General features: G+C 37.6%; 1 protein-coding gene across 5 annotated transcripts in view; it reads right to left on the bottom strand.

Annotated features, from left to right (window-relative positions):
- The window catches only part of CTIF (cap binding complex dependent translation initiation factor), a 483939-nt gene that overhangs the window by 431985 nt on the left and 26718 nt on the right, over window positions 1–25236 (bottom strand). For all 5 annotated transcript variants that reach the window (XR_008917834.1, XM_007486656.3, XM_007486658.3 and 2 more), the window contains exon 2: window positions 2148–2288. The gene's annotated coding sequence lies outside the window, so the exon portion shown is untranslated. The remainder of the gene's footprint in view (window positions 1–2147; window positions 2289–25236) is intronic.

Below are 25236 nucleotides of genomic sequence, written 5' to 3'. Positions count from 1 at the left end.
CCTGGTAGCCCCAAAGTATTTTCTTCTCCATCGATGTAGAGGAAAAAAATACTCCTTATTTCCTCCCCTTCCCTTCAGCAAATCTTCAGGATTCTTGTGTACACAAAGGAATTAAAGCTCAATAATATGATTTTTTTTATCTTGAGAAAATTATATTTAATTAGTTGATTTAGAATATTTTTCCATGGTTACAAGATTCATGTTCTTTCCCTCCCCTCCCCCCAAACTCCTCCTGTAACCAACACATAATTCCACTGGGTTTTACATGTGTCATTGATCAAGATCTATTTCCATATTTCAATAATATGAATTTTAAAAGACCTTCTTCACATTTTGATTCTTTTGTTTTCGGGAGGTCCACACATCACACACCAACTCTATGCTTTCTGGTCTCCATCGAACATATTTGTCCCTGTCTTTACTGCCCCACTCTTAAATGGCTGCTATAGATCTGATTCTGGAAAATGCACATCAGATGAATTGCATGACAGAAATGGCTCTTTTCCTGACGGTTTTCCAATATTTGCACTGGCTAATGCCAAAGAGTTTTATGGAGCAAAATCACAGAGATAGCGATAGCAGTGAGCGGGGAAGGAGGGGAATTAGTGAAGGAGGGAAAGGACCAAAGATTTGTTCTTAGAGAAACCAAAGGCCCATCAAAATAACAGAGAAGCACCACGCTAGCCGAGCTAGCCCACACGCTGTTCCTATAAAATGCCTTTTTTTAAAGCTTCCACAAAACAAAACAAAACTCCATCTGAATTGTATCTCTCTCTTTGGGTTGGTGGGCCTAGGCTAAAGACTATAATTCTTTCCAAATATCAGCAGGGCAGTAGGACTTCTCTCTAAATGGATAATTCCCTCACAAGGCTAATTTCCTATTGATTTCTCAAGTCTAGAAGAAATACAGAAATTTTTCCCTTATATAAGTGTTTTGAGGGTTCAAAAGAGAACTTTTCCAATGTTTAAAGTCATATAATAAATAAGCTTACATAAAAAATCATCACATATTGGAATTGCAAGAGCCCTTTAAAGTCATCTAGTTCAAGCCATCTCACTTTGCAGAGAGCACAGCAGGTCCAGAGGGACAAATGAATGAACCAAGGTCACATAGCTGTTTGATGACAGCTGGAAATAGAATCTAAGACTTCAGACATCTAATATAGTGTTCTTACCACCATACTGAGTATTGCATTTCTACCTAGACTTCTTTTTCTAAAACTAATTGTTTAATTAAGAGGTTTTAGTAAAAATGGATATTGCCCAAATCAAAGTACCCAAGTTCAACTCCTCTCAAATTGATAATTACTACCTGAGAAACTTAACATCTTAACTTCTGTTTACTGTTCTGTAGAATGAAGGATTTGGAGTTGATTATTTCAAAGATTTTCTCTAGCTCCATATTTATGATATTATGAATTTGCCTTAAGAGTAGAAAGTTAGATAAAAAGATAATTTAGAAATTTATTAATTTGTCCCTAATTATAGATATGAATCAGGCTTTTAAAAGCTTGTCATAATGCTTAAATATACATATATTTTATATAATATATTATTGTAATTAATATAATACCATAAATATATTATGTTTATACATACACACACAAACAAAATAATGCATATGAATGTTGGTCAATAAGCATTTACTGCATACATACAAGGAACTATAGTTGGGACTGGATCAGGATCACAGAGAAAGTAAGTAAAACTTAAGTCTCTTCCATCTTCTCCCTTTTGTCTTAGTCCCACTTCAATCTCTTGGCTTATAAAATGGATAAAACAAGTAGAAGGTAGTTTGGTGATCCCTGGGCTTCCTGTTGAGAAAGCACTAAACTAGGATTCCTAAAAAGTCCTCCCCTCTCAAACAATGCAATAGATTGGGGGGGAGGGGGGGGGTGATAAATGGAGTAATAAATTGGCATTCATTGTTGGAAGGGGGAAATATTTTGCCAAGAAAATACTCCTGATGGTTTCCACCTGCACAAGTCAGGGCAAACCTTGGACTTGAAGCTTAAAACTCTTTTTCTACCTTTCCCCTACTAAATAATTTCTACTGACTCACATAATTGACTTTTGAGGGAAAAAAGAAGTGAAATAAATAAAAATAAATATAATAAATATAATTGCTCCCAAATAAAAATAATTACCACTCTCAGTGCTTCCAGGAGAATCGAGGGTGCCACAGCAGCCTATCTCTTGAAATGGGATCTTCCCCAACAGAACTCCAGAGCTGGTATATAATAAACCGTCCAAACAGGGAAGAATTCAGTGTAGATCCCACGAAGGATCTGGAAGAAAGCAAGTAAAGAAAAGCTGAGCAAAGTACGAAGAGAAGACACTTTGTAGGCTCAGCTCAGGCTCAAACTAAAGGAAATCTAGCAATGCACCAGTTTTCTTTCTATACTTAAGCACTAAACTCCAATGCCTTGGTCTCTTGATTGTGATCCAGTCATACCTAGGAAAGCAGCAAATACGGCAAATCAGGGCTTGATTTATTTATTTTTTGATTGTCTGGACTTAAGAAAGTAATAGGGAAAATGTTAACAATGCAAATTAAACATAAAAGTGTACTGGGTATATATATATATATATATATATATATATATATATAAATATATATAAATGCTTTTTTTTAGAGCTGGTTGTCAAACATTTATCAATATACCTGTGCCCTCTAGTACTAGGAGAAAATTGCTTTTATTTACCTCTCTGGATATTCCTGTCCTTTCCAACCTGTGACACCTATGTCCTCCTACACTTCCAAGGATCACAATAGTAAAAGGGAACTATTAAAAGTGGATGTGGAGGGATGATGGGAGCAAATGAAAAACTGATTTTCATTGAAATGCACGTTAAAAAGGGGGGGGAAACCCTCAAATCATCCAAACATCCTACTTTTAAATAAAATGGAATTCTTTGGAATGGGGAACCAGGTACCATAAAATATAATGATTTCATTCATTGGCTTATTTAATCCTCTATAAAAACCACTCAGATATGTGAAGTTGAATCTAGATCCTCAAAGGCTATTCAATAGTGCACAAAGTCTGGAAGGTTCTACTCATCTGGGATGGCAGCACCATTCGAGAATAAAGCCAGGAGAGCAGTTAGGTGTCTCAGTGGATAGAGAGCCAGATCTAGGGTTCAAATCTGGTCACAGATACTTCTGAGCTGTGTGACCCTGACCAAGTCACTTTACCCCCACTGCCTTGCCCCATGGAGTCAATATTTAGTATCAATTCTAAGTCAGAAGGTAAAGCTTAAAAAAAAAAGAATAGACCCAGAATTGATTCAAGTATGGACAGTACTTCTTCTATAAATTCCAGAATGACTCATCACCAAAGGATTGTTTAACAGGCTTTGGGACATATAACATCAATGACTATCCATATCTTTGAAGTCTTAAAGAAAATATTTTTAAATATTTTTTAAAATATGTGTATATAAAAATGTATATATATATATATATATATATGTGCCCATGTACATATATGTCCTTGTAATAGATATGAGAGAGAATGAGGGAGCAACTCTATTTAAAGTACTGTGCTGGATGCTATGGGAGGAGGACCCAAGACTCCTGACGTTTACAGACAAAGGAGGATCAAACATGGCCATAAATAACCGAGGTGAGGCAAGATGAGTTATAAAGTTGTAGCTGGGTAGGGAAAAGAAAAACTCAGACAAGGCTTCATGGAGAAATTAGGTATGGCGAGAACATGGGATATACACATTACAGATCATAATAAGAGACAAGGCTATAGCTCTATAGTATTCAGAACCAAGAGAATATGATATACAGCAATAGAAATACTGTTTGACAAGCTGAATGTTCACTTCTAGAAAAAAGAAGTGATAAATAGAAATATTTTAGTGGGGGAAGGGTTCAAATGTTGCTTTTTTAGTGTCGGGAAGGGAGAGGAGGGTGGAATTTAATGTAGTAAACAAACAAAAATAAAACCCTTAAAGATGTTCACTCCTGGGAAATTCATTACTATGATGATCTTTGTTGAAGGAGCCAGCTTCTGGCTCACAGATCTTTTCTTTATTGGCTTCAAGTAAAAGTTACCACTTGCCATTAATGCTATAAATCAGATTTTTATTATAGCCTGGATGAAGGTTCTTTGGGGTTCTATGATTCTAAGAAGCTTCTTGAGGGATCATGTGGTACGGTCCAAAGGAATCTTCCAGGTTATCTAGTTCAGCTGTTTTATTTCATATATGTGGAAACTTCGGCGAAGAGTGGGTAAATGATTTTTCTAGGCTTATTCAGGTCAAAAGTAGCAGAGCAGAGATGTAAAAGGTCCTGGGTTCAAATCTGGCCTCAGGCACTTCCCAGCTGTGTGACTCTGGGCAAGTCACTTGAACCCCATTGCCTAGCCCTTACCACTCTTCTGCCTTGGAGCCAATACACAGTATGGACTCCAAGACGGAAGGTAAGAGTTTAAAAAAAATGATTGGGGTGGGACACTATCAACTAGAGTGGGAGAAACCATGGGAATTAATAAGATCACTTAGGAAAAGAAGATATCTGGGATAAGAAAAGGGCCAGGTAGAACCCTAGGAAAAATCCCCGAGTCAGGAAAAGGAGCCAACAAGGGAAAAGGAAGCCTGATTGTCAAGGTGAAAGGAGAATCAGACCAGTACAGCATCACAGAAACCAAAGGAAAAGAAAATGGTAACATCATTTTCAAAGCATTAAAATCACTTCTTTAAAGGAAGACAAACAAAGTCTATTTAAAATTCAAGCTGTCTGGAGGAGTTGCTGTGTACTTTTTAATCAGGGATTGGGTAACCCCCCTCTCTGTTCTTTTTTTTTTTGTTTGTTTTTGACCTTGTTTTTTTTTTTTCCTGCAGGAATGTGGCATGGAGAAATAGACCCCAGAACGTCATGGAGATAGAGGGAAAGACAAAGAATTTATAAGAGGGAAAACTGACATAAATGGAAATATATTCAATTTAAAAGCTGCAGAATAATAAAAGCTATAGATTGTGCAGATATATGCAAATCATGCAAAAACCTGTAAACAGTTGTTCAGATGACAGGGGCCTTGCTATTATCCCTCCATCTGAAGATACTCTAGGCTTTTCTAGCTAATGCACTTTGCTTTGAGTTGGTCTGCATCTGAGTTAAACTTTGTAAAACCTCAGTGTATTTGGGCTTATATTATGAAAGCATCTTAATCAAGTTCTTGTGCCCATTTAAAACTTTGGTACCTTAACTGGTAGGTAGGACAGAAGCAATCTGCTAATGGCTTTTGAAAATATATGGACAACCTCATGACATGCCTGCTCACAATGGATTTTTAATTTCCTATGGCAACCAAAAAGAGTGACTTCTGCAGACAGGAAGGTTAACTGAGGCCTCTGGCTGCAACAGGATCCTGTTGGCCGAGAGGATGCACTGGCTGGGTACCAGAAAGATTTAAGATGTAGTTGAGAAGTTGGAAGCAAAATGTAAAGCTTTACATGGCTTGGTATGCAGCCTCAGGATTATTTATGTGTCCTTGGGAAGGTTTAACACATATAATTTGTCCCCCCCTGAGAAAAACCAAGAGATGGTTTTAGTGGAAACTGCTTGCTTCCCTAGAGGGATTTGAAAAGGAAATGCTAAGAGGGCAGACCTGTTTCAGGTGAAATGATATCTAGTAATGAGTCAGCCTAAATTGACGTCCAAATACCAAAATAACCAGGTAACCAGAGGCTTTCTCCCAATATGTCCTGGAATATCAATGGTCCCCACTGCGGTTCATAGCTAATTGGTAAAGCCCACCTCATCCCCCAGTTCTTATTTTCCTCTAAGCTGTTTCCTGTCCTTTTTCAAATTCCTGCTTAAAAGGCTCCTACATTATTATTCTCTCCACTAAGGTATTAATTCCTTAAAAGTGAGGGCTACTATGTCTTCTGCTGCCTCCAAATCCCCTTCAGGTGAGTAACCCAGGCCTGGGCACATTGCCAGGTTGAATGAATGAGAAATCAGCCTCAAAAACGCTAAGCCTTCTTCCCCTCTGCTTTCAGGAACCTTGTTCTTCTGTTAACAAACTACTCTACTTGTCAAATCTATTCCTCTCAAATTCTTTCCATTTCCTTGCAATCATAGAAATCTGGCTCCCTCGTCCACAAGAGCCTGCCCACTGGTCAACCTCTCTAGGACCAGAGATACCCTCACTCATGGCATCACACCTGGAACAAGAGGACTCAGGGAAGAGTCAGCCCACAACACTGGAAACATAAGGAAAGGCAAAAATACAGTCCTTGTCTAACAGGAAAGAAAACATGCCAACGGCTATGTACAAACAAGATCTAGATGGATAAGTTGCGTCAGGAACACTCCTTACTCCGCAGTGCCCCTTCCTGACATTTCCCTACCCATTCAGCCACTTCTCCTTCTGTGAGGTGTCCTCCATCCAGATTTATCACCCTCTCCAGATCCTGGCAGTCGTTCTCTACTAGCCCCCCAGGTTATTCTTTCTTTCTCAAGGAGTTCAGTGCCTGGTTCACAGTCTCCCTTTCCTTCCCAATTCCTATCCTTATACGTGGAGAATTGAGTGGAGAAGTTGCTGTCACCTCCAATACCCTGAGCTTTCTAGTTTAGCAACCTCCATTCTCATGCTTTTCATCTTCATTCTGCTAGGAAAATTGAGACCTCCCTCTTCTCCCCAGCTGATTGTCAGTATCCCCTCATCCAACTGGCTCTCTCATACATCATCAGAACTTCCTATCCTATTCAAAAGCAAAACCCTTACTTGTTAGCTCTCATTTCCTCAAGTTAAGCCTTAGAATATTTCTCTTCCTTTTAACAGTCAAATTCCCAGAAAACACTGTCTATACTCCTTGCCTCACTCTCCTGCAGTTTGGCTACTGACCACCTTCTCTCTCAACTGAAACTGCTCTCTAATGTTACCAATGATCTCTTAATTGCCAAATTGGATCGCTTGCTCAGTCCTCATCCTTCTCGACCTCTGCAGCATCTGACGTTGCTGACTAATGTCTCCTACACGTCTCCTCCCAGGGTTTTGGGACGCTGCTCTTGTCTGATTCTTCCCTTCCTCCTTATTCTTTTTTGCTGGATTATCATCCATGTCGGTCCACTCCTTGTACCTGAGTATGCTCTAGAACTCTGTCTTAGAATCTTTTTTTTCTTTGTACTCTCTTATTGTAGTTGCCATCCTCTACAGGTTTCTGGAATTTATTCTCTCCTCACCCCCTCCCTTCCTTCGAGATGCAGCTCAAGAATTATGATCAACATGAAGCCTTTCCAGATCCCATCCGTTTCTAGCAGCTTCCCTCTCAGACTACCTTGTGCTTAATTGCTTTATTTAGTTAGTTATTCATATTTATTCTCTGTAGATTTATTCTGTACATATTTAGATATGCCTTTGTTGTCTCCCTGGTTATAGCATAAGCACCTTCTGAGGAGAGATAGTTTTGTTTATTTTATTTGTATCTTCATCACCTAAAAGAGTGACCCAGAGCAGGTACACAAAAAATGCTTGCCGGTTGATTATTTAGCTGACATAGGAAGGGATATAGATAGCAGTGGTTATTTATATATTTTAAACCCTTACTTTCATCTTATAATCAATACTGTGTATTGGTTCCAAGGCAGAAAAGCAGTAAAAGCTAGGCAATCAGGGTTAAGTGACTTGCCCAGGGTCACACAGCTAGGAAGTGACTGAGACCAGGTTTGAACTCAGGACCCCCCTTCTCTGGGTCTAGTTTCTCAAGCCAGTGAGTTACCTAACTGCCCCAGCAGTAGTTATTTAACTCTAAATGGCTCTCATCCTTCACCACAAATTCTTTACCTTACACAAGGGAAAATATGAGAGCTCTGAAGGCATGAATTTGCACCTTTCGGAAGAAAAGTGTTATACAAGTATTAGGTGTTATTATATCAATGATTTATCAGAAGACAGATTAGAAGCTGAGGAGAATCCATCCAATTAGTACATAAGTTTATCCTAGAAGAGAAAAAGAACAGAGCCCCAGAAACCAAGCAGGTAAAAATATCGAGGCAACCAGGTGGAACAATGATGGAGCAATAAACTTGGAATCAGGAAGACTTGATTTCAAATATACCTGATTGTGAGACAATTCTAACCATTAAATGTGTGACCCTGAGAAGTAAACTAACCTCCCAGGCTCAGTTTCTTCATCTGTAAAATGGGGATAATAATAGCTTCTATGTATCTATAAAATATGACCACTTTGTATACCACTTTAGAGTTTTCAAATAACTTATATATATAAATATATATATATATATATATTAAATATAACTATACTCAAAGTGAGAAATTTCAAGGTTCATTGGCAGCTACATGGCTCAGTGCATAGAGCTGTGGGTCTGGATTCCGGAACAAGTGAGTTCAAATTTGATGTCAAATACTTGCTGGTTGAATAACCCTTAGCAAGCACTTAATCTCTTCAACTGTAAAATGGGAACAATTATAATAGCACCTACCTCGTGAAGTTGTTGTGAGGATCAAATGAGAATGCTGTAAAGCATCTAGCATAGTGTCTAGCACATAGCAGGCACCTAATAAATCCTCATTTCCTTTTCTTCAACAAGGTTAAAATGATTAGTTCAAGGTCACAGAGATGTTAGGTGGCCAAGCTAGAACTGGAATCTTTGACTTTTAAGCCCTGTGTTTTTTACATTGCACCCTAGGGCACAAGTTTCCTTAGCCATATCACACAGCACCATAATCTTATTTATTTATTTTTTTAGAGAGAGAACTATAATTGGGATACTCTTAGGTTCACCCTTATAATTTTATATCCACCTAATAAAGAATTTTCCATTCCAACTAAAAGGGTACCCATTAATTAGAGAATGACTGAACAAATTATAGTATGTGAAAGTAACAGACTATTACTTTAGTTTAAGAAATAATGAAAAGGATAGTTTCAGAGAAACCTAGGAAGACTTCTATAAAATGATAGAATAATGCATATTCTACCAACAACATGATAAAGGAAAATAACTTTCAAAAACTTAAGAATTCTGATCAATGTCATAACCAACCATGATTAAAATGATGAATCATGCTCTCTACTACCTAACAGAAACTTAAATTGAAACATGATACATATTTTTTTAACTGGGTCAATATAGAAACTTATTCTGCTTGACTGAATAGATTTGTTACAAGGTTTTTAGTTTTCAGTTTTTTATGAGTAGAAAGTTTAAGAGAAAAAATAGATTTTTGTTAACTAAACTGAACTAAAATTTTAAAATTTGTTGTTACTACCTTGTTATATGTATGTATAGGTATGTGTGATGGGGAGGGGATAGTTCCATAGAAACATGGTGTATATGAGGTAGACTTTCTCTTCAATTCCTGAAACATTTATGACTGTTGGTGATTGTTGAACTAACAATTAAAAGAATTAAAAAAATATGTGTTTCCATTCAAGTAACCCATGATCTATCAGATGGCCACACTGTACAGGGCTCTGTTGAGGATGGCACTGGCACAAGTGTGAAAGCTGCTAAATGATCCAAGAACAGCCAGGGAGTTTAAAGTGAAGGACAAGGAGTCCATCCAAACTTTGCACTAGAAGTAAATAACAAATCCACCAGTTGATGTGATAATTGGGGATCTGAATGAGCCCTTCTCAGCCATCTCAGGCCTTCTGCCAAAGTTACTGCCCTAGAGTGTCAAGCCACTGCCCAGTGAGCAAGCATAACCAGGACAGAGCTGGAACTGGGGAGCTCCCAGTGAAACCAACGATGAAACTAACCCTGCCATCAGACCTCTGTCCTTGTGATGTGGAGGGGGGAGGGCAGGTGGCCTTTGAGCAGAGACTCTCCCTAATTCCATCATGCACAGTTTGTCTTACTGCTGATGCTCAATTATCTATTGCCCCTGATTAGGAGATAACAACTTCAGGCGGAGTTAAGGATAAGGTCAGAATGCAAAAAGTACCCAATAACAACATTAATTATTATCATAGGATAATTTTAATAAATTGAAATACTAAAGCATAAAGACAGAATATTAGAATGTAGAGAAGTATATTGGGCAGCTAGGAGGCTCAGTGATAAGAGAACTGGGCCTGAAGGCAGGAAGACTCATCTGTGTTAATCTAGCCTCAGATGCCGTACTAGCTATGGGATCTTGAGCAAGTCACTTAATTGTTTGCCTCAGTTTCCTCATCTGTAAAATGTGCTGGAGAAGAAAATGGCAAACCACTCCAGTATCTTTGCCAAGAAAACCTCAAATGGGCTTATGAAAAGTCTAACACAACTGAAAAACAACTGCATGCATCTTATAAATTCTTCTCTAGCTCCTATATAGTATTTCATCAGAATTCCTAGATAACTCTTAATCAGTATTTAACTACAGCTTGATAGAAGTTTTTAAAAAAAGAGAATTTTTAAAAAGCTAAAACAGATAGTTAAAACAAAGACTGGGAAATACATGAACATTCATTTCACTACGAATGAGATTCTTAATACCTCTCCACACTTTCCCCAAAAGGGATATAGTTCCTAAGAAATTAACATGTTTCTATTTCATTGAAAGTTTAATTGAAGCAAAGTTAAATTACCATTCAAAGGAATCTAAAGAGTAGGAATGGACTTTTGTAATGTCACTTCATTATATACATCATAACCCACATTGCAATAAGCATCCCCTTTACAACATGGCTGATCAGTGGTTCCCCATTTTTTGCTTGACAATGTCCAGCAAGGGAAAATGAAATATTCTCTAGCTTGCCCACTGAATTTTAGGCAACTCTAAATATTTGGAAATTTTTTCTTACATGGAACATAACCTGCTTCTGCAAGTTCTACCCATTGCTCTTTTCCTATCAGATAGTCAATCCCCCTCAGCATGCTGATACACCTCCACTGAAGGCCTCTACCCTATCATGATCCTGCTTAAGATGTGGTCCCTAAACAGAACATAATATTGGGCATATAGTCTGGAAGACTATCCCCTGCCTCATAGTGGATACACTTTCTTAATACTGCCTTTGTCATTCAGGCATTTCCATCCAGTTGTGTCTAACCCCTTTGTGACTCACTCTTTCTTTCCTTTTCTTTCTTTGTTTCTTTGTTTCTTTCTTTCCCTTCCTTCCTTTCTTTCCCTTCCTTCCTTTCTTTCCCTTCCTTCCTTCCTTCCTTCCTTCCTTCCTTCCTTCCTTCCTTCCTTCCTTCCTTCCTTCCTTCCTTCCTTCCTTCCTTCCTTCCTTCCTTCCTTCCTTCCTTCCTTCCTTCCTTCCTTCCTTCCTTCCCTTCTTTCATTTCTTTCTTCCTTCCTTTCCTTCTTTCATTTCTTTCTTTCTTCCTCATTCTTTCTCTTTCCTTCTTTTTTTTAACCCTTACATTCCATCTTAGAATCAATACAATGCATTAATTCCAAAGCAGAAGAGCAATAAGGGCTAGGCAATGGGAGTTAAGCCCAGGTTTACATAGCTAGGAAGTGTCTGAGGCCACATCTGAACCTGGGATCTTCTATCTCTAGGTCTGGCTCTCAATCCACTGAGCCATTCAGCTGCCCTTGTCCTTTACTTTTGAAGTTGACTTTTTGAATAAAAATATAACCTATTAAATGTTATATTATTTTCTTGAGCCATGTTTCTAATCTGGCAAGATCTTTTCTGATTCTGACTGCCATCCAATAGGTAAAATATCTCTCCAAGTTAATGAATATCAACAAATTTGATAAGTAGGTCATCTATGCCTTTATCCAAGTTGTCTGAAAAATCCACAGAACACAGTGAGGTATAAGAAGGATGTCTGATGTCAGGGGAAAAAATGAGTTATAAATATTACATCTACCCTGTCTCTTCCTCATTAAAATATTCTGAGACTGTAAATATGGCTTTGATCCCTGAACATATTTACTTAGAGTAGTTCATTTGAAAAACTCAGGTAATATCTGCTGCTTTAAAAATAAACAACTTTGTATTAAATTGTTCTCTTTGCAAAGATGAGGGAGAAATGTGGAGCAATTATGAAGGCAGAAGTACCTTGCTTTACCTAATGGAAGTTTTTGAAAAGTCCTCTGCAAATATTTCTTTAAATCAAGTAATATTTTAAGTGTACTGAGTAGGGTGGCTATTTAAAGATATCTGTGATAAGGATTCCTTTTCAACTTTTATAATTTTTGTATTTTACCTTTTTAAAATATCTGGATTGTATATATCAGATTTATTTAAAGTAAAATATTCTTACATTAGACTCCCTGACTGCCCATCCTGAATCACTCATGTATTTGACCTGCCCTCCCCTCCTTACCCAGCCTATCCCTAGTCTATCACAACATTGCTTCCCACTCTTTGCCTGCTCCCTCTTACTAGAAATGCACACTAGAAATCCATAGGAACAAGGGTCCCTTAAATAACCACCCAACTACTGCCTCCAGATCATGCTATGAGGAAAATATTTTGCTATTCCCTCTGCCTAATGAGAAGAGTGAATTCACAGTTTGGCTGGAAGGCTCTGGTCTCAATCCTGTTTAGATAAATGAGACCTGGCATGAGTGCTTTTCTCCCTCTCTACAGGGGCTGTATGTAAAGTGCTGGCAGTAAGCTTACCTCTAGTATGGAGCACCATGGTTTCCTAAACTATTAGGACTTTAGCTAAGTAGCACTGGCAGCTGACTGCCTTGAGCCCTGCCCCAGCCAGCTAAAATACACAAAGAAATCCAAGGACCTGCCAACTGGCCCTATCATAGACAAGTCAAGAAAGGCATTCTTGATCTTCCCAACCCCCAGCTGCCCTAGGACAGAAGGGAACTTCCAGAGGTAGGCACCCTCTCTTATCTCTGGTTTTCACTAAGCTATTTACACAGATAGGCTATTGATAAATGTTTATTGAATGAATGAACTAAGGCAGATAAATAGCTCACTATCACCAGATTTTTCTGAGGATTACTAGTGGAGAGACTTCCCAAACCTCAACTCACATAATTTCTGTTAATTAACCAATAAAATGGTATTCAGCAAGTCCTACTCCTTCGTAGGCACTAGGAAAGTGTGGCTAAGTAGTATGATATAATAGACGAGTTGTTGGGTTTGAAGTCAAAGGGACCTAGGTTCAAATCTCTATTCCAATACTATGTGACTCTTGTCAAGTCCCTTTATTTATTTTAGTCTTCATTTACTCAGGTATGAAATGGGAATAACATACTCCCAACATCAGTGGGGTGTTATGAAGAAAGTATTTTATAGCTGGATGTAGCAGAACAAGAGATGGCAATCTCTTCTAATGGGGGGCAGGGATGCGGTCTTGTGGGCTCAGGTAAATTGCAATTGATTAAGCCCATTGAGTGTCCCCACTAATTCTGGCGTGAAAGTGACAAGTCCTGGGAAATGGAAGGTAGGATAGCTACAGCAAGTAACCTAAGGAGGGGTGAATTGATTCAGGGTAGAAAATGGACATGGTCAAAACTCCTGCGCCCATGAGAATGGGACTGGCCCCTGTACTCCCAACCTGCATGAGACAGGGAGACCTAGTCTCAAAAAAAAAAAACCATTTTTAAAAACTTTTAAAAGTTCCATAATTGTGCATTTTAATGACTATTAACATGGGAGAACAAAGAAGTAGGTAATTTCTGGTTAAGCCTTGGCTCTCAAGTTTATTACTTCATTGAAGAGACAAGAGTCATAGACATAAAACGGAGTCCACTATATGATCATTAATAATTAAAGGGTAAATATTCCCCACAGTGACTATTCAAAGCCTTTTCTATTATCCTAAGGTTCCCAACCAACCCTATTTCCTAAATTTATAGGAGGCATCTTAGCTTCTTAATTCCCTGAGAAGAAAGGATAATCAAATGGAGCTTTCTCATCTCTGGTCAAGTCCTACATTCTTAGAAATTCCTCAGTAATCATCATCTACTATTTTCTAACTTCTTCCTCTCTCAGGGGAAGAATTCTTATGCCTTCCTTCAGTAGATATCTTGAATTTCACCCTTAATCTATCATTTTACTATCTCATCCCATCCCATGGATCTATGGATCTTTATTTTCTCTCTCTCTCTCTCTCTCTCTCTCTCTCTCTCTCTCTCTCTCTCTCTCTCTCTCTCTCTCTCTCTCTCTCTCTCTCTCTCTCTCTCTCTCTCTCTCTCTCTCTCTCTCTCCCCCCCCCCCCACTGTCTTCTTCCAATCATACTACAAAGATACTTAATCTCCTCATTCCTAAAGAGATCCTTCCACTAACTTCTACTCTACCCAAACACCATGACAGGCTCCTCTTCCAGTCCAAACTTTTTGAAAAAAAAAAAAAGTTTTCCATACCTGATTCTCCACTTCCTCACTAACTTCTCATTTTAAGCAAAATATTAAAAAAAAAAAACCCTTATCTTCCATCTTAGAATCAATACTATGTATTGGTTCCAAGGCAGAAGAGTGGTAAGGGCTAGGCAATGGGGGTTAAGTAACTTTCCCAGGGTCACACAGCTAGAAAGTGTCTGAGACCAAATTTGAATTCAGGACCTCCCTTCTCTGGGCCTGGCTCTCAATCCACTGAGAAATTATTTTCTTAATGATACTTTTTTAAACATTGTCATTTTTTAATAACTCCCCCTTAAAAAACCCTCTTGTAAAAAAAAAAAAAGCACAGTTAGGCACATTTGTCCATTCTTGTTAGATTGATTTGTTTCACTTGTCTTGTTACTACTGCTATAGAACTACATCAGATAATTATAGTGACAATGAACAACCTCACTTCTTGATAATATTGGAAAGGCTTCTATGATTTAAATCTGTTAACAAAAAAATGTTAACTCATTATCTACCTAATCTTTTAGGTAGATAGTTCTCATCTTAAAGAAAGGTCCACTCGTTCCTATTGATTTTTAGTATTTTAATAAAAATTATTGCTGTATTTTGTTGAACCCCTTCTCTGCATCTATGGAAAATAAATTCTTTACTTTTACTTTATTAAAATATTTTATTATAGTCATAGTTTTCTTCATGTTAAACTATCCAAGCATTCTTGATATAAATCCAATTTGGCCACAGTGAATGACATTTGAAAAACTTTTGCTACAGAGTTGTTTTATTTAATATTTCTACATCAATATTCAATAGTGATAGTGTTCTATGATTGATCTCATGGTTGGATGGTGATATGATTAGGGTTTTGATTTTAAAAGATCATTCTACTGCAAATATTAATAACATGGAAATAGGTTTTGAACAATGATACATGTATAATCCAGTGTAATTGCTTGTCAGCTCCAGGAGAGGGGAGGTAAGAGGGGTAGGAAAGATCATGAATCATGTAACCATGGAAAAATCATCTAAATAAAAAAATTTGTATAATTTAATAAGATGTTCTTCAATTAAGAAATAGTGATAATGTTCTATTAATTTTTCTTTCTGTACTTTATCTGCCCATGGGTTGGGTAACATCACCATATTTGTCTCAGGAATTCAGTAAAGTACCTTCAATCTCTATTGTGTGTCAGTAACATATAATATAGGAGTTCAATTCAATTTCCTATAAGTCCCTCAAAACACAGGATATATGCAAGAGTTCTTGATCATTTTTGGTATCATGGGCCCCTCTGGAAGACTCTCAGAATAATGCTTTTATATGCATAAAGTAAATATAATAAAGATAAACAATTATATCAAAATGCATTTTAGATATATCTCAATATATACATATATATGTGTATGTATGCACACCTATAATTTAAACAAGGTTATCAATCCCAGATTAAGATCACCTGATTTGAAGCTTGTTCTATTTTTCTCCAAGACTAGGTGACTTAAATTCTCTGTTTTTCTGTTAATCTAGGTGTTTTTTTAATTTTTTAAAAATATTTGTCCATTTTACTTAGGTTTTTAGGTTGTTGGGATATGATTTAAGTATGATGCTTTTGGACAATGATATTTTTTCCTCTTCATTTGTTAACAATTTTCTCCTCTTAATTATTTTGAAAATCTGGTTTTCTTTTCTATAATTTTTTATGTCAAATTAGCTAACAGATTGTCTATTTTGTTAGTCTTCCAAAAAAACCAACTCGGTTCTATTTGCCAGCTCAATATTTTTAATCTGTTTTCAATGCTCTCTCTTCTTTGATTTTCAGAATTTCTACTGTTTATTAGAGATTTTCAATTTATTTATTTTAGCTTACTTAAAGTTCCCGATACAATTTATTGAATTTTTTCCCTCTCTTTTGTGGATGAAACTGGTTAGAGATATAAATTATACCCTAAGAAATATATTATCTCAGTCCCTCACATGTTTCCTTGTAGTTATAATTGTCCTTGATAAAATTATTATTTTTATAATTTATTCTTTTATCCAATTATTCTTTGGGATTACATTTATTATTATTAATATAATTAATTAAATTTAAATTAATTAAAATATATTTATTTTCATTTCTTAAAATGTGCTTTATTGTTTATCTTTCTAATTATGTTTTGGCATATAAAGTTTTGCTTTGTTTTTTAGGATTTCTACTTTTTTGCATTTGTATTCTTTATGCCCTAGAATCTGATCAAATTTTTTAAAGTTGTGAAACAAAAGGTCTATTATACAATTTTTCTAAAAACTCTACTTGGGCCCCTTTTGTTTATCTTTCTGATACCTTTTTCTATGCCTAAAAGAGCACATTAAAGTCTCCATGAAACAAAACAGTGCAACTGTATTGCATGGTAAATTTTCTATGGTTTAAGTAGCCTCTTTCTTTCTCTCTCTCTCTCTCTCTCTCTCTCACTGTGTATTGGTTCCAAAGCAGAAGAGTGGGAAGGGCTGGGCAATGGGGGTTACATGACTTATCCAGAGTCACATAGCTAGGAAGTGTCTGAGGTCAAATTTGAACCTAGGAACTCCCATCTCTAGGCTTGACTCTCAATCCACTGAGCCATCTGGCTGCCCCCAATAGCCTTTCTTAAAGTATTTTGATGTTTTACCACTCAGTGCATAAATACTTGGTTTTGATATTGTTTCATTATGTATAGTGCAATTAAGCAAAATGTAGTTCCCTTAGTGGTCTTTAACAATAACTTTTATTGTTGCCTTATCTGAGATCAAGATTGCTACCTCTACTTTCCCAAATTTGCCTGATGAACACAAGAGATTCTATTGCAGCTCTTCATTCTGACTGTGTGAATCTTTAGGATCTATGTATGTTTTTGTTAAATTTTGTTTTCTAATCTGTTCTGCCATCATCTTCCATTTTATGGGTAAGTTTATCCCATTCACACAACTGCAAGGTTTGTTTTTCACTCTATCATATCTTTTTATAGAATTTCCTCTTCTTGTTCCAACTTTATCCAAATGTCCCTCTCTTATGGGGGAAACAAAGGGAATAAAATCAACAAGAGTAATGGCTAGCTGGAATCATTTATTTGCAATCCTCTTCCCATCCTCACTTCATTCAACCTTTCCTCCCTTCTTCTCCTCCCTGTCCCCAACTTATTCCACTCCCAGGTTTGTTAAAGCTTGTTTTACTTATAACCATGCCCCTCCCCAGCTATATCTTCTCTTAATGCTCCTTTAAAAATCTCTCTGTCCCCATTCAATTCCATCTTTGTTTTATTGTATGTACACTTTAATGCTTTTTTCTCTATCTTTTGTCAATTTCCTATAAAAGTGAAGATGAGATGCCTACTTTCTCTATCTCTATTTTTCTTGGGTCCCAAATAGGAAAAAAAAATAATAAGTTCTTCCTTCTTCTTTCTCAGTCCTCACCTATAATATCCATTCACTTTCCTCTTTTGTTCTCACTCTTTAAAAACAAAGCAAAAGAGAGTATCTTTCTTTGTTAGCCCTTTCATGGAACTTAAGCCTGATTATCCTTACTTAATTTTACCTCTTATGTTTGCATTTTAAATATTCTACTTAGCTCTGGTTATCTCAAGAATGCTTAGAAATAATTATATTAAAAGTTTATTTTTTCTCCTGTAGATTTGAATTATGTTCAGCTTTAAAAAAAAATATTGGTCATAAGTTTTTTTCTTTTGCCTTTTACTACACTTTATTCCAAATATTCCATTCCTTTCTAGTATTTGCTACATAATCTTTTATGACCTTTACTGTGTTTCTTTGATACGGTTTCTTGAATACATTTCTTCCTAGACCTTTGTAATGATTTTTCTCTGACCTGAACTCTCTAGAATTAGGCAAGCACATACCCAGGTGTACTGAATTTAAGATTATTTTCAGGTGGCAACCTATGAATTCTTTGATTTGTCATTTTGACCTCTGGTTCTGATAAGTTTTCTTTTATGATTTATTGAAATATGTAAATTTTATCACTGTTTTCAGAAAGTCCAGTGATTTTTTTTCCATTTTTCTCTTCTGGTTTCCAGGTGACATTTTTGACATGTTTAAATTGTTTTTTTTTCCTTTTATTCTTAATTATAATATTTCTTCTTATATAATTGAATTTTTGAGTTCTGTTTGCTTCAGACTACTTTTCAAGAAGTTCACTACTTTATTAAGGTTGTCTAGTTTCTATTCTGAACCATAAATTCACCTCCCAAGTGTTCCCCTAAATTTTGCAGAATTATTTTAGTCTTCTGGAATTATCTTGGTGTTCTTTTAGTTCACAGTATTTCTTCATTTGCTTTGTTATGTTTTTTCTATTGACTTATTTCTTAGGCCTCTTTGTTAGGCATGGCTAACAGATATCTCTTCACTCTCCTCCCTTGAATGTTTGTTTGGAATTTTTCTAAGCTGTGAAATTATTGTTACTTCAGGGTCTCTATACAAGAGACTGAAAGATAGTCACAATGAACTCTCAGTCCTCATCCTAGAGTGAGGCAGCCAGAGTAGCTTCTTGAGTCCTGCCTTCTCTTTACTCCTGGTATGGGACTCTGAGGCAAAGATTGTGTTGCTAAATGGGGCAGCTGATCCCAAGGATGCTAGTCTCCTTGGCCTGTCCTAGTCTATATTCCAGAAGGAGATGGCAAGGTGGGAATCAGGGTAGATTTGCCTCTGGGACAGTAACCTGGGCTCTGTTCCTTCCAGTAATCCTAAAAAAGGCTGCCCAGCTCATTTCTTGCTCCCTTCCATAATCTCAGACTGGTTGGAGGGAATGGAGATCAAGGCCTCTTGAAGATCTTGATTGAGGACCAAACCAAATTTGCACCTTCCTTCATGCCTGGTAGGGCTGGAAGAGCTGGGAAATCAAGGTTCACAGATGGGAACACCTAAGGGTGGAGGGCAATGTTGGCCTCTGAAGCCACCCATTATCATAGTTCTGATTAGGGCATTGGGAAAAGAGCATCAGACTTCCCTCAGCACTAGCCCAGATCTAGAGCTTATAGTGTGCTCTACTGTCATTATAGGAGATTAAAAACAAAACAAAACTGGTGATTACCTCATTTATCTTTCTCTTCATGCATCTCTACTGATGTTGAGTCCCTACCAATAAATCAGTAAACATTTATTAAGCATCTTCTATGTATTAGGCACTACACTAGGTAGTGGGGATACAAAAAGAGGCAAAAGATAGTCCTCGCTCTCAGGTAGCTTACAATCTAATTGGGGAGACTACATGTAAACAAATATACACAAAGTAAAAGATATACATGATAAATAGGAAATAAATAAGAAGGAAGGCACCAGAATTAAGAAGAGTTGGGGAAGGCTTCCTATAAAAGGTAGGATTTTAGTTGGGACTTAAAAGGAAAATCTGATTGCTTTTTACTATTCCTGAGGTAGTATAGAGAAAAATAAGTTTGACTGAGCTACTGGGTATCTGGTTTCGCTGGAAGTCTAACTATTCATTCTTTAATCTTTTGAAATATATTTCTCATCCATATTATGTTAGCAAAATTGCTTTGAAACTGTTCATGTTGTTACCAAATCCAGTAGTCTCCTAATCATTGAATTCAAAGACAATTCTCCAGTCTTAGTCTCCTTGACCTTTCTGCTGCATTTCCCATTGGTGACCGTTCTCTCTTTTTGAATACTCTGTCTTGCTTCTGTGACACTGAACATTCTTGGTTCTTGTGTTCTTGGTAACTGTTTATTTTCTGCTTTTTCTGACCCTTTAAGGTAGCCATTGTCCAGGCTTCTCTTTTTAGTTCTTTTCTCTCTCTACATGCTCTTCTTCTGCAATCTCATCCCCTTCTATAGCTTCAATTAGCATATCTATGTAGATGACACTGAAATCAATCCAGACCTCTTCTAAGCTCCAGTTCTGCAGTTCCTCCTGTCTATAGGACATTCTTACCTAAACCAAACTTATTTCCTCCAACCTGCTCTCCTCCTTCCGACTTCCCTGTTTCTTTAGGTAATCATCTCTACACCATTTACTCATTCTACTACATTCAAAACCTCTACCTTTTACACTTTCCTTAGGATCATCCCTCTAAGTCCTATCTATTCCCATTGCCTATATGCCCACCTCCCTATTCCTATTGCCACCATCCTAACTGAGCCTTCAACTATCTATCTAGACTACTGTAACATCTTCCAAACAGGGAGTTGTTCCCACTCCATTCTCTCTTCTGACCAGTTCATTCTTCCACCACGATGCCAGGATGTTTATGCATCAATCTGGAAATGTACTCTGCTAAACAATAACAATAACAAAACCTAATAACCTCGCTAATGTCTACTGAATAAAGTTCAGATTCTTATACTTTGGCATTCAAGGTCCTTTACAATACATTGCCACTCTACTCTCCAGGCTTATTTTCATTATGTTCCTCTCTTTGTACTGAATGACTACAAGAAGACATCCTAAACTTTCCTTTCTTCACATCTTTATTCATGATGTTCCAAATCCCAAGAATGTCCTCTCTTTAGCCCCTATTCACCTACAAATCAAATACTTTTCCCAAGAAGCTACTGCTTCTCTCAGTCAGTGGTGGCATTTTCCTCTCTTGGACACACCACTTTTTGCACTCTTATATGACACTTTGGTCAGGGATAGAGACTAGATCTGTATTAGTACATTAGTATAGAGGACTCTCTGATGAGGAAACTCTCTAACTAATGCAAAATGTACCTTTTCAGCTATCTAGATCAGTGAACGATTGAGTGATTTCCCCACATTCACAGAGCTACTATGTATTTGAATCTATCATTCTGGGTTTTCCTGATTCCAAGCCTCTTTTTCTAGTGTACATTGCCTACTATCATGTATTAGAATAACTATTTTTCATAGTTATGCAAATGCCATAAATTATAGTGATCAGTGTATCATATGCCCCTGCTAGATTATGATCTCCGTGGGGCATAGTTTGTGTTAAGATGTTATATCTCACCATTCCCACCCCCAGGTGCTAATATGGCATTCTACAGACACAGGCACTTAATACTTGCTGAATAGAACTGAATTAAATACTAAACTAAATATTAAATAAGTGCTATAGAAGTGAAAAAAAAAGCAGGGAAATCACAGAGTGGCATAATAGTGAGGGAATAACTGGAAGGGTAGGAAGGTGGGATATGAAGAATGGGGTTAGGATTTGGATTGCTGGAGGAAGATGAGGAGGGGAAGGGGCGGGGGGAATTTAAGCAAAACTTGAGAAATAACCATATGGTTGTGTCTTGTGCAGGATCATGTAGGTGTTAACGTTATGGAGCCTAGCCAGGGCCCTTCATCTTCTTGCACCAAGTCCAATATTTTTCCTTTCAGACACTCAATCAAATATAAGAGTTGCCTTGCTTCCCCTAAAACCAACTTCAAGTACAATACAAGCCCCATCCATGTCCAGTCTTCCAATACATCCTCTGTTTGACTTTTAAACCTGTCCCCACCATCTTTCCAATCTTCTTATACATTCACAAGCTCTCCAATCCAGTGAAGCTGGCCTCTTCACTGTAGGTCAAAAACAAGACTGCCTGCATTTTTGCTTCCTGCCCTCATTGTCTGGAATCCTCTCCATCTTTCTCTCTACTTTCTGGCTTTTCAGACTTCTTCCAGTTTCCAATTAAAATTACCATCTGTAAAAAACCTTCCCAAGCCTCTCTTAATGCTAGTTCTTTCCCTCTGAGATTCTAGATGTTGCTTGGACATAAGTGTTTGTTTCTTGTGTCTCCCATTAAATATGAACTTCTTGTGGGCACAGATTTGGGAGGGGCATGACTGTATATCCTCAGAACTTGGTACCTGGCACGTAGCAGGTACTTAATCAGCACTTGCTGATTTAACTTGATCCTGGCAAGAACACACACACACACACTTGCCATCCCCTACCCACTGGCCAAATATTATAAAGACTTATGTTTTTCTTTTCTTCTTCTTCAACCCTTACCTTCCATCTTAATGTCAATTATAGGATAGAAGAGTGGCAAGGACTAGGCAACTGAGACTAAATGATTTTCCAGGGTCAGAGCTAGGAAGTGTCTGAGGCAGAATTTTGAACCCAGGATCTCCAGATTGTAGGCTTGGCACTCTAGCCACTGTGCCACCTACCTACTCCAATACCTTTGTATTTTTTCAGGATGGTGACTGACAAAGGTCTAACCAGAAAATGATTCTATTAAGCAAAGGAAAAAAAGGAACTGACAAATAGGAAAGTGAACTTCCTAACAAACTATAAAATATAAGGAAAAAGTAGAAATGCTCCACAACCTTAATAGCTTGACAAAGAAGGAGAAAGTCTTTCTTGATTACTCCAATCCACTATAATCTCTCACTCATCTGAATCCAACTATATATCATTTGTAGTTAGTCAGCTAGCTAGCATTCATTAAGCCCCTACTATGTGCCAGGCACTATGCTAAACAGGGATAAAAAAAGCTCAAAGACAGTCCCTAATCTCAGGAACTCACAATCTAATAGGGGAGACAACTTGTCAACATTTCTGTACAAACTAGATACAGATAGGATAGACTGGAGTGACCTCAGAGGGAAAACACTGACATTAAGGAGGACTGGAAAACCATGCAGTCATTTCATGACTGAAACTTGAAGGTAGCCACGGAAATCAGGGGGTAGAAAAGAGGAGTGAGAGAATTCCAGGCATGAGGGACAGCCACTGAAGATGCCCAGAGTGGGAAGGCATACTTCCCCGAGTCTGATGTCACCTAGTATATGAAAAGGGATAAGATGTAAGAAAAAGGGGGCACTTGAGAGGGGGGAAGGGAGAAGGAACAGGTTATAAAGGGCTTTGAAAGCCAGTCAGAGGATTTTCTATTTGATCCTGGATGTGACAGGGAGTCACTGGAGTTTATCAAAGAGGGCAGTAATATGGTCAGATCTGTGCTTTAAGAAGATCAATTTGTTAGCTGAATGGAGGATGGAAGGAGAGGAGAGAGATTAAGCAGGGAAACCAATTAGCAGACTTTTGCAGTAGTCCACATGACTACTATATAGCATTTATTGGACATCCATTTTGTCCTTATCAGACACTCTATATATGTGCATTTTTTATGTGTGTCTGTCTTACTACCTCACATAGACCAGAAACTCCTTGAGGGCAGAGATCCTAACTTATATTTGGTCTCCCCTCCAAACTAGGGACTCTGTCTCACACTTTTTGTGCACCCTGTACTATTCTCTAATCCATATCATCTACTCAATTAACATAAATAAACTGATTAAAGATATAATTTCCTCAGATTTCTCCCCAAGTTTCTAAGAAGTATGGATGCTGACAAATCAACACAAATAAGCTAAAATTTCCCCCTTTTATTCATGTCTCTTAGGTGAAAAATGCTTAAGGGAGGAATGGCCTGGGCCCTTTACAAAATACTTGCATGTACCTTCTGCTAGGTGAAGCACAATTATGAGACAGGCATCATTATCCCCAGTTTACAGATGAGGACATATGCAAAGGTTAAAAGATTTGGGCACAAGTCACACAGCTGATAAACCAGAATCAGAACTATCTTCTGGCTCCTTTTTTCAGTGTTCTCACTAACCTTTTAATTCTGCTCTCATCCAGTATGCTCTCAGACAAGACAACTGGCAGAGCACATAAATGAGAAAAGTCTCCATCTGCATTGCCCCTTTCCTATTCCAGGCTTTTATCATCTCCACTATCCTAACAAAATTTCTTAACTTGTTTCCCCAAATGTAGCATCTCCTCATTTCAGTCCATCTTACATACAAATGCCAAGATAAATCTTCCTAAAACACTAATTTCACTGTGTTCTTTCTCTTCTCAAAAAAAGCAAAAAAAAAATTAGTGATTTCTTATACCATCTCAAGTTCAAACCCCCTTTGCTTGGCTTTGAAGGACCTCACAATCTGGCCCTTCCCATCCTATTCAACCTTGTCTCCAACTATTTGCCAACATAAACTCTTTCATCTAGGCAGGGCAACCTATCTTAAGGTTCTACCAACCCATTCTGCATATTTCTTCCTTTGCACACTCACACACTTCCTCTCTAAATCTCACCCATACCTCAAGATCGCTGAAATCTCTCCTCATCCCTAGCATCTTCCCTGACAACTTCAGACCCTACTCATCTGGCTCTCTTTGGAATTCTCCCAGTCCTCATACTTAGTATCAGCAGATTCAAAATGTTCTGTTTCCTAATGTTTCATGTGTGTTAGTACTGTCTGCTTACTAGACAGTTTGTTTCTCAAGGACAGAGATAATGTCATATATATTTTATATATTCTCACTTCCACCCTCAGTGCCTGGTGCAGGGTCTCTCTCTCTCTCTCTCTCTCTCTCTCTCTCTCTCTCTCTCTCTCTCTCTCTCTCTCTCTCTCTCTCTCTCTCTCTCTCTCTCTCTTCTCCCCCTCTCCCTCTCCCTCTCCCTCTCCCTCTCTCCCTTTCTCCCTCTCTCCTTCTCTCTCTCTTTCTCTCTCGCTCTGCCTCTGTCTGTCTGTCTTTCTCTCTCTCTCACACACACACACACACACACGTTAGTAAAGATTTCTCAAAGTACAAACTGCTAAATCTAAAGGTCTTTTCTCAGATCTCATCCTTCTTGACCTTTCTGCAGCCTTTGAGACTGTTGAACATCACCCTTTTCTAGATACAGTCTTCTTTCTAGGTTTTCCTGACACTACTCTCTCTTGGGTTTCCTCCTACCTATCTGATTGTTGCTTTTCAGACTTCCTTTCTGGATCTTCATACAGGTAATACCCACTAACCACTGGTATCCCACTGAGATCTGTCTTGGACACTCTTCTTATCTCCCTCTCGACCATTTCACCTGGTGATCTCATTTGCTCCCATGGATTTAATTATCTCTTTGCTGATAAATCCCAAATCTACTTAATCAGCCCTAACTTCTTGGCTGACCTCCAATTTTATATCTACTAATGCCTTTTGAACATCTCAAACTAGTTGTTCCATAGTCATCTTAAATTTAATGAGTCCACAACTCTGAAG

This window comes from Monodelphis domestica, chromosome 3 (genome assembly GCF_027887165.1).
Source record: "Monodelphis domestica isolate mMonDom1 chromosome 3, mMonDom1.pri, whole genome shotgun sequence".
In the NCBI taxonomy this organism is placed as follows: Eukaryota; Metazoa; Chordata; class Mammalia; order Didelphimorphia; family Didelphidae; genus Monodelphis; species Monodelphis domestica.
The sequence above is the reverse complement of the archived record's forward strand: the minus strand, read 5'-3'. Positions and strand labels throughout refer to the sequence as shown.